The sequence below is a fragment of the Rousettus aegyptiacus genome, unplaced genomic scaffold, assembly GCF_014176215.1.
Source record: "Rousettus aegyptiacus isolate mRouAeg1 unplaced genomic scaffold, mRouAeg1.p scaffold_m13_p_1, whole genome shotgun sequence".
In the NCBI taxonomy this organism is placed as follows: Eukaryota; Metazoa; Chordata; class Mammalia; order Chiroptera; family Pteropodidae; genus Rousettus; species Rousettus aegyptiacus.
Window position 1 is genome coordinate 120578654 of NW_023416284.1, and position 10976 is coordinate 120589629.

Below are 10976 nucleotides of genomic sequence, written 5' to 3' on the forward strand. Positions count from 1 at the left end.
CTTGAGGGTCTATATAGTCTCAATTTGCCCATGCAATATAAATATTTATAAATATAGGCTGATATAATAATGAACTATAAACAGAAAACGCTGTTGTTTCCATTTAAGTTTATTATAAACTATAAGAATGTCTGATTATTACTGAATAAAATATTTTATTTCATGCATTCTAAAATTGTTAAGTTATATTTAAAACTGTATTTTTAACATCAAGAAAATATTGTACCAAAATTTTTTAAATCAAATTTATTGGGGTGACATTGTTTAATAAAATTATATAGGTTTCAAGCATACAATTCAACAATAATCATCTGTACTTGCCATCTGTGTTCCCCACCCAAAGTCAAATCTCCTTCCAAAATTTAAGTTTTTCTATTTGTAATGTCAATTTCAGTTGGTACTTTCCATACTTGAAAGAATAAATTGATTAATTTTACATCTGTGGTTTAGATTTTCCTTTGAAGATCCTCTTGTCAAATAGAAACATAGAATGCAGTAGCTTTTAAAATAGTAAATTAAACATTAGCCCTCCAGTTGCTGTACCAACTATAATTAAAATACAAATATATGTAAAATGAGTTTTACGGCCTACTACTATTAGCAACATTAAAAATATGTATCTTAAAGTCAATCATTTTATTGTGAACTAACAAATTAACATAATTTTGTACATTCATCATATTTTTATCAAAGATAATGTCCCATATTAACATATTTACATTAATAAGTCAAATATAAAGGTTTTTTGGCTCACACTGATATTTAAGATTTGATCATATTTAAATGGGATCGATACAGATCATTTTATTTTTGCATCTTATTGTTATTTTTATTATTGTAATATTTTCTTATTGTATAAAAATAAAATAGTACTGAACAGTTCAAAACTAATTTAAGCAGTCTCTGTTCCCTGATACATTTTACTCTATCCATTAGCTCTGCAGAAACAATGAATTTTAACTCTTGTAGCTTTTTCTTCTGTGGTTGTTTCTGATTACAAGAAAACAATCACATGTGTAAATTACATAAATTATATTATATATGTAAAATCTAGATGATTTATGTATTTTTATATATAATTTTTTGCTTATTTTTATTTTTATCAGTGTGGCATTTTCTCATATTACAAAACAAACAAAATCGATCACTTCTGGGCCAAGTGTTATATTATGATTATGAATCATGTCTTGAGCAATTTATATCGATTTTCTTGGAACTGATCATTACTTAATTATTTTCTTATACTGTGTTTTAGTTTTTTCATCAGATTGCTCTCTAAGTCACTATTTTGCAACATTAGATTGCTTTTTCCTAGGTCCCATGTCTTTCTCCTTGGGTCATCCCTCATTTTGCTAGCTTCGGACAAGAGGTCACTATGTTTGGAAATGTCTTTATTCTGCTTTCACACTTGACTAGTAAATTGGCAGCGCATAGAATTGTGGGTCTCAGTATATTTTCTCTTGAAAAATCAAAGGCATCGACCCCCCAGCTGCTAGCATTTTGTAACTCAAAGTGTAGATGAAAGGAGGAGGAGCAGCAGCAGTATCTGACAGTTTGTTAGAACAGAAGACCTCTGGTTTTACCTCAGACCTACTGAATTAGAATCTGCATTTTAACAAGATCTCCAAGTGATTCACGTGCACATGAACGTTTGAAAGTACTGGTCTAACTGGCAGTGTTGCCATTTCTTTGTACATAATCTCGTTTCATTCTTTTGGCTAAAGATGCAGTGAGTCACTGAAAACTTGAGAATCATGTCCTTTGTTCCTGGGAAATGTCCTCCCATAATTTTTTTATAATTACTTCTCTGACATTTTGTCTCCCAATTGGTATATTTTCTAAATTCATGTGGAACCTCTCTATTGATCCTCTAACCGGTGGTCCCCAACCTTTTGCCACCAGAGACCAGTGCTCCTATGAGAATTTAATGCTGGTGGAGCTGAGGCGGTGATGCTAGCTAGCTCTGGGGAGCCACTCAAATACAAATGAAGCTTGGCTTGCTGGCTGGCTGCTCACCTCCTGCTGTGCGGCCCTGTTCCCAACAGGCCAAGGACAGACCAGTAAAGTCCGCAGCCTGGGTGTTGGGGACCCCTGCTCTAAGTCCTTATCTTTTCTCTTCATTTTTTCATCTTTTCTTTTTCTTTCTAGAAAATTTTTTACACTGTCATCTTCCAATTCCATTGATTGAACTTTGTATATCAGCTATCATGGTTGTGATTTCATTGGGCTTTTTCTTTTTCCTCATTGTCCTTTTTACATCTCGTTGTCCATAACCTAGTCAAAAGGCACACCTACTTGCATGAGATGTATTTTTTATCCCAGAAAGAAGTGTGACCTGCTAAAAATCAGTATTCTGTTACTAAGCAAAGGGAGAAAGTATAATGTGGTTGGCAAATAGACACCTCTACTCAAGTTCCAAATAACTAACTTAATTCAGATGAATTGATAATGTTTCAACTGTTTTTCTGTTTGATTTACAACTGTCTGTAAACTTTCTGTGAATTAGAATAAATGATGAGTAGTAACTGTTGTTGAAATTATTTTAAATGGGATAATTATTTGAAAACAAAACAGCTGAAGTAAATACCAATTTAATTTTAAAATTCAGAATAAAACTTTAATTTAATCATTCCTTCTAAAGCATAAGGACTGTTAATATAATCAAATTATGCTTGTACCAAACTGCAATCAGAGGGCTGATTCTTGTAGAGGTTATAACAGACCAGTTATAAAGTACCAGATACTTTTATTTCCCTGACCAAAGTCTCACTCCTTTATTAGTAAAAAGATCGTACTCTTTAACTTCTCAGATTTGGGAAGGACACATGTGAAGTTGAGCAAGGAAGGATAAATTGTCTCGTAAGTTTTATTAGCCAAACCAACTTCCGTCCACCACATGGTGACAGATGCTATAGTCCCTTCACCCTCAGTTATTCCTGAATTTATTCAGATTACATTTCTCTCCATATGTTTGGTCAGGTCTTGACTAAAACAACAGAAATCCTAAATAATTTACATTTAATACAAAAATTTGCTATATGGCAGTGAGACAATCCTACAACCCTAAAAATTAAACTTCTCATTGAAGAGACAGTATCAGTGAAAGATGCAAATACAATTATCATTTGAAATCTCTCTTATTATTTCTAAATGCAAAACCCTTGTTCTCAGTATGCTTATTTTATATCTGTCATTGTTATACGTGAAACTTGTTCCCTCTCAAAATTCACATAAGCTCCAAAAATTTAGAGATTCAATTCATAAAGTTTAGCTTTGCTTAATTTATATTTATATTTCTCTTACCTTTATAATTTGTTCTATACAACAGATGTCTTATCTATTCTACCTATCATCTATTTTGTTGCAGATAGAATGATTCATATATTGAAATCTCATGAACATATAGATCTTTAGTTCTATCCAGTCTTTTTGAGACATTAAAAAAAGAAGAAGAAAAGAACTAAGAGGTTCACCCATATTACTAGAAGCTTTTGTTCCTGGCATAGCAATTAAAACCGATGCTTGTGACTGCCAGAAATAATGACATTTTGTATTTATGATGAGGAACTAAGAATTACACCCCTACTTTATTTTTAAGGGTCAAAGATTTACAGTCGATGAGTTTTGACCTGCTCTAGTGCATTTATTCCAGAAATGTGGGAGTAAAAGAATGTTAGCGCAAGGCCAAAACTGCTATTGTGTCCAGGTGGAAGTAGAACAATAAAAAGGAAGGTACTAATTGGGCAATTTATTTTAAAATGCTTTGTGTAAAATGTATAAAACAGCTCTTCAGAAAGAAAATAAAAACTTAAGTTAGAGTTTTATATTTATGTCATCATAAATTTATCTTTATTTTTCCTACAGATATTAAATCTCACAGCAAGTTATTCTTCTTCATTCATCTCTTATTTCCCCAGTAAAGCCAATTTACATTAAAAATAATGTTCAGAAAAATCTAGTCCCTGCTTTCTCTTTTTTTCCCACCCTCCCCACCCCGCCTTGTATTCTTGCCATTCTCCTGACATTTTTATTTGCAGTACAGTTTCTACTTGAACATTCTGTATCTCAATAACCCTGCCTCTTCCTCTGAGCAGGGGAAAAAACTAGACAGCTGTAATAGTTATTATTTAATTATTTTCTTTTTTCTCACATTTCCAGCCTTTTACTTTTAACTACCTTTGTATTGTGGCAAATAAATTTGAGTTGTTTTTCAGGAACTATTTTCTTCATCTGTCTCTGATGCTACCTGGGTTTTCCTAGATGTTAACAATAATGGCAACCATACATTTCGAATCAAGGGACTCAAGGACACAGTACTATAACTCCTACTCAGAGCTTTTATAGAAAAAAAGTCTCTTCTTTATTTTTACCTTTTATGCATATTCTAATGATGCTAGAATAAAATCTCTCTTAAGCCAGGTACAATTTTATTTGGGAAATACTAATGGAGTCACACAAGCTAACATATAGATATAGATAGATAGAATTTTTGAATCAGTAGACAGAGATGCACTGAAAACTGTCACATTTTTTTTCTTCAATCAAAGATTGGTGCAAGATTCAAAGAAATCCAAAATATTTCTATCAAATTGAATGTAGGTTTATGTCATTATTAATGAAGTTCTCCATGCTGCCTTTTATTTTAAATTTATTTTATTTTTAACTTTACTTTAAATGAATATGTAAAGTAACATGTGTGTATATATAGGTATACCTACATATATACACGTGACATATACCTATATAAATATACTAAAGTGCTTTTCTATGGGGCATTTTTTTATTTGCGAGATTCTTGTCATTACATGTTCTTCCCCAAACAGAAAAAGCTAAGCTTCAGAAGAGAAGGGTGAGGCAAAAAATGCAGATGGGACAAGAGCCTGTGCATTCCTCCTACCAGTGATTGAGAGCTGCAGGGGACTAAAGCTGACTTATTCCTGGAAAACATGGGACTCCATTGTAGGTGAACGGCTCAAGGAATCCTGCTGGTTTTGCCAAACTTGCTTTACACTCCATAACAATCTCAGATATCTCCATTCAATCTCCACCTTCTCCTTCACTTGGGGTCAATTTGCATTTTGGTTTCATATCTTTCCTGGCATTTTCCAGCTCCATCCTTATTTTCTTTAATATAAGCCTTTTCTCTAATAAAATCTTTGCACATTTAATCATATCTTAATGTCTACTTCTCAGAAGACCCAAATACAGGAGTCTACATGTGTGGCTCTACCAGCTAGTCCATGGCTCTATGCTTCAATAGCAGCTGGCTTCAGAGAGCTTGAGATGAACTGCATGGTACTCGAGTGGTGAACATACCTATAGGCATTTGTCAAATCTCCTAAAGCTATACATCCCCCCAAAATGAATTTTAATGTATGCAATTAAAAAAATCAATCAGAATGTTGGGGATTTTGAGATGGAGTTCAGACTATGACAAATAAATTTAATTGTATTATAAATGTATGACACTACCTCACTAAAGGAGGTGAGGAAAGAAGGAGCTGATAAGTAAATTTGGATAAAGGTGATTTGACTGGAAACTATAAGGACACATATTTATTAGGGTTGAACAAATACGTCGATGGTGAGTGGTGAGAACTAGGTCTCTCACTTTTGGAGAGAGAGGTAACAGAAAGACAGACAAAAATAATTATAGATATATGTGTACACATAGGTTGGTTTACATACCTGTATTTCCTTACTCTTCCCACTGAAAAGCCTAGAATAGTGATACTGCAATAGCAATAAGCACACTTAGCACTGAGATCTTTATTTCTCAATATGGTTTCCAATGAAAGGAAATGGAGCTCTTTAAAGAAATGACTAAGTCTAAAGCTGGGCAGAGAATATACATGATGAGCCTGGATCATCAGGTATTGCCTCAAAGAAAGAAAGTGCTTAAATAAATAAATAAATAAATAAATAAATAAATAAATAAGATAGGGTTATAAAGTAGAAATGGAATTATTTATCTTATGAGAGAAGTCAGAAAAAAAAATTAAGAAAATGCTGTAAAGTATATGAAAAAATGTTACACTTGCCAAAATTGAGTTCATGGCTAACAGATGGAAATGAATGTAGTATCAAACATGGACTAGATTATGTTAGATTCATGTTCCCATAAGGGAGCACGCTTGGCTGAAACTCATGATCACTCTAGGATTCCGAAGGATAAAAAGAGTCATTAAATTCCTAAAAATTAGGATGGAGGGGCCCAGTATTAAAAGGAACCAGAAAACACTAAAATAATAATGATTGATCAAGGGTTGTAAACATAGACGAATTTAGTTTCTTATGGAGAACCTTGTGACTTGAGAAACAATTCAGTTAAGATGGGAATTCCAGATCCTCACAGGCTAATGTCATGATATCCCATTGTAGCCTTACCTTAATTAAACTGGAAAGTCAAGACATACTTTTCATGAATTAGTAATTTCATCCACAGTAAAGAAATATCAAAAAAAAAAAAAAAAACCCTACATATATTGTTACAGGCTTTTACCAAATTCTATTTCTGTGTTGCATATTATTTAATTATTGAAGATTATGGTTAGAGAAAGTAAGGACTCTAAAAATATCATGTTACTGAAAAAATTTATTTCCTAATTAACTTCTGAAGAAAATAATTTAACCGGTAAGTAAAATCAAGAATTTCCTAAATTCCCATCTTGAAAACTGACCCAGAGATCATAAATGTAACCTAGAAGGAAAATTAAAAATTTCTATGACATGATTTTGCTGATTTCAAAGATTTTCATTCAAAATGTAGTTTTTAATGAAATATTAAGTAATTCTTTTATGCGTGCAACAGGCAGGGAGAAGGTGGTGATGGTGTAGGCCACTTTCCTAAGATATACAAAGGGATTTTTAACGGTCTATTTTTTTATTCTTCCCTTTTGATTCTGTTAATCAAAATGTGCTTTTAACAAAGTTATTTACAGAATCATTAATAATTTTGGAAGGTCATCCATTTTCGTTAACTGCAGAAAGTTGTTCCAAACCTAATCCTTTTGTTTAAAGTGTCTCGTATCTATCAATATCTACCCATTATCAACATTAAGACTTTGGAAAAATAAACCCTAACTGACAAATCGTTTAAATTTGCATATATACATAGAAGTTAATTTTAGATATTTCTATCACCACTATATTTTATTTATTCATTATTTTCTTAAGAAATTAGAACAATATTAATTGGAATGCCAATAAGACACTAAAAAATGTAAATATGATTCTGTGCTGAAGTTTTCAGAATGTTTTAAATTTAACTGATCTGTTTCATAAACAATCCTGTTAATTTTCCTTTGCGAATATGTATAAATCATACAAACTTCACTTATTTCTTTCAACTATGTCAAATGCTTTTAGACTAATAAATGGTTCATGTGAGATAGCCATTTCCAAACATGCAGCACAATTCCTAGAATATCTACCATGTGATAATGACTTATTCAAGACATTTCCTTTGTTCTCTCATTTAATTCATTTTTCATCCCTCTACTTTCACACATTTTTAAGTCTTATCAGATATACATTTCTCATATGAGAAATGTGTGTTTATCTACTTAAGGAACTATGGATCAACTCATCACATCGAACTTTCGAGTTTAAAATTAGGAACAGAAGATGGTAAAATTTGGCTGCATCTTAAAATGCTCCAAAAAACTTAGCAACTATCTTGCTAAGATTTGACTAATTATTCTAAAAATAGATTTAATTTTACAACTAACATCATGAGTTCCAAATATTTTTACTACTCCCATTTGGAAATATACCAGAGTCTGAAATAAGTGTCTTACACAATCTCACATCTAAATTTGCATTTTAGAAGGGTCAGAAAAAGACACAAGAATAAAGTAGTATGACATTAAAGAACATGACCCAGTGGACTTTTGTTCTCTGGAGAACCTTTCCTCTATTGCTGTTAAGCAAGGTACGGGTTTTACTAGAGGAGTTCTGTACTATTTCTCCCACCAGACATTATAAAAATGCTTTTTCTTGTTCGAATTTTATGACGAGCTCAAAGTCTTTTTTTGGAAAAAAAGATGGCTTATTGATTTCGAGAACATTCCAGGGAACATAAACTATGATGTAAAATGAAAGTGTAGTTTTTCCAAATACAAATGCATCTTTTTCTCCGTGTCCAAGAGAGCAATGACTATTGCAAAAATATGTGCATTTAACAGAGGAAAAGAGGTAAGCCATAGGAAGAAATCTGTAATAGTGGAACTTCAGACATCACTCAATAAGACATGAGAGGCCTTACCTGGAAAAACAGTGATGTGGTAGAAAGAGCCCACTGTTAAGAAAGCCATAGCTTGGAACCTGGCTCTCTCACCTACTTCCTGATTAAGGACAAGTTTTCAACCTTTTTCTGAACCTTGGTTTTCTTACTTGAAGAAAAGACATAATAATAACTACCTTATATGGTTATTTTGCCTTTCAAGTGAAATAATGAAGGTGAAGCATGAAACAAGTGTCCAACGCTAATTTCTACCGAAGTCTACTTGACAAGCTGGATTTACCACCATTAAAGTGTGGGGTGCTCTGTCAAAGCCTTGCTCTGGCTAAAAAGGCAAGTATATGTAACTCAAAGTAGCCTGTATGTTCCTGGAAAATTATATTTTAAGGGAATTGAGGGAAAATAAAAGGAAGATCATACGTTTACTGAGTATCTGACAAGTGTTAGGCTCTATTTCCACAAACTTATTTAATGATAATTAACTTAATCTTGAAAAGTGCTCTATGAAAAAAAGTACTATTTTAGCCCTAGTTTTCTTAGCATAGGAATGGTAAGTAATGTGCCTGACCTGAGATGATTGACAATAAGGTGGAAACTAAATTTAAAGCCAGGAAGTCTAGTCATTTTCTCAAGGAATAATATTTATTTTAGTACAAAATTAAAATGATTTATTTTTTAAGTTATTTTATCCTTTGAACATATTCCATTAACCCATTTCCCATTTGCCCCAAGAATACTTGCCAAGCGGTGCTTATGGCTGCAGTAGTTACCCCAAGATAACTCACGGATTACAGTCCTAACCTTACCTCCAAAGTTTGCCATATATCTCCCATGCATTTCAGAGAATTACTTCAACGCAGGACTGATGCAGTTGGAACAGCTCATTTGAACAGAAAATAGATGCCAAATGATGTGGAGAAAAAGGAGCGCAAAGGGGATGACTCTAGTCAGATTCTATGGTGAACTTATGGCACTGAAAAGGTGTGACAAGGAGATGACAATGTTGTCAACATTCCACAATAATACTGTAACTGAAGTAGACAACAGAAATGGAAAGACAGCTAAGAAGCCATGTGTCATCGTGGGTTGTAATGAGAATATGGAAGCAGTGGACTCAGCTGATCAGATGCTAACTTCTTATCTGACTGAGCGCAAAAGGCACAAGTTGTGGTATAAGAAATTCTTTATCTAAACATTACAGTGCTGAACACCTACATCCTGTTCAAGAAGATGATCCTGAGCACACAATCAGCCATGTAAACTTAAGACTGATGTTGATTGAAAGAATGCTGGAAGAGCATCACAAGCTAGGATAGCAACGTCTTAGAGGTCATCCTTGTTCTGATGATGTCACATTTCTTTGCCTGTCTGGAAGACATTTCTCCAAGAGCATACCACCAACATCAGGGAAACGGAATCCAACCGGTCACTGCAAAGTTTGCTGCTTGCACAATCACAAGGATAGCAAGAAAATCCGGAGAGAAACACAATATTTTTGTGCAGAATGTGATGTTCCACTTTGTGTTGATCCATCCTTTAAAATTTACCACATGAAAAAATATTATTGAATACTGATCATCATGTATTTCTGTTACATTAGGATTGGAGACGAGTTCTGTTTAGAAATAACTCAAAAAAAAATTTTATATTTTATTTTCACACATAAAACCGGTCATATTTGCTTCAGCTTCAAGGAATGTGTTTAAGTAAAATTAAATTAACACTGACAGTGAGCTGTAATTTTTTTCTAAACAGAAAATGGCTTAAAAGTGTATAGTCAAACTACTATATTTTAAAATCACTTGAAATATTATTATGTTGTTATAGTACTGACTAAACTGTTATAACTGTTTATTTTTAAGGACTTTTCTTTCATTTATTTAATTTTATAAGTAGGTAAAATATTTACATAGTCCCCTAATCAAGAAAATGTATAATTAAAAAAATCTGGCTTTTGTCTTTTTCCCCTTCAACCTATTCCATTTTATCCCTTATAAGCAACATTTTTGAAAATTTTAAAGAAATTAATATTTTACTTACTTTTAATCCTGTTTGTCATTTAAATATAAAATGTAAACTAATGGTTAAGTAGATATTATAGAGTGATTTATGATGAGAGTTGACCTTTCCTTTCATGTATTTGTGTAGGCTTGATATTTAGATCAATCACACATCTATCTAAAATGTAATAGGCTATAAATAAACTACAACACAATGTTCATTCTTAAAAATTGACTCAAAATCCACAGATCAAAATTTAAAGAACTAATAAATGGTACTTTCTCAATTACTAAAGGATTTCCTTAAAACTGAGGTCTCCCAGACGTCCACAGTATAGTCTTAAAGATTGTTAATTACTCACCTTTTAAACAATAGTAAAAATAATGAAGATACTATTGGTATAGGTCAATACATTACAAAAATATGACATTTTAACTTTCCATTGTCCATTTTTATTTTTAATACGGACATGTCTATTTTGACTAAACAATAGGAAACTAAACACCTTTTTTTTCCTGTCTTGCCTTTTTTTCTTTTGGATGGCTGTACTAACATTTATCCAACTCATCCCCTATTGATAGACATCTGGGTTGTATCCAGTTTGTGATATTACAAATTGCTCTGCTTTGAATAGCCTTTTACAAACAAAGTACATACTCTTGGTAAAATATCTTTGAGATAGGTTCCAACAAATAGAATTACTAAGTCAAGAGGTAAATAGATATGTAAGTTT

The 10976-nt window shown here is 32.5% G+C and overlaps 1 long non-coding RNA gene across 1 annotated transcript in view; it reads left to right on the forward strand.

The window, feature by feature from the left end:
• LOC107509277 overlaps nt 1–8569 on the forward strand; it is a 64742-nt gene extending 56173 nt beyond the window's left edge. Inside the window, exon 4 of the long non-coding RNA XR_001596489.2 lies at nt 8448–8569. This is a non-coding gene — a long non-coding RNA (uncharacterized LOC107509277). The remainder of the gene's footprint in view (nt 1–8447) is intronic.
• Nucleotides 8570–10976: the final 2407 nt, after the last annotated feature.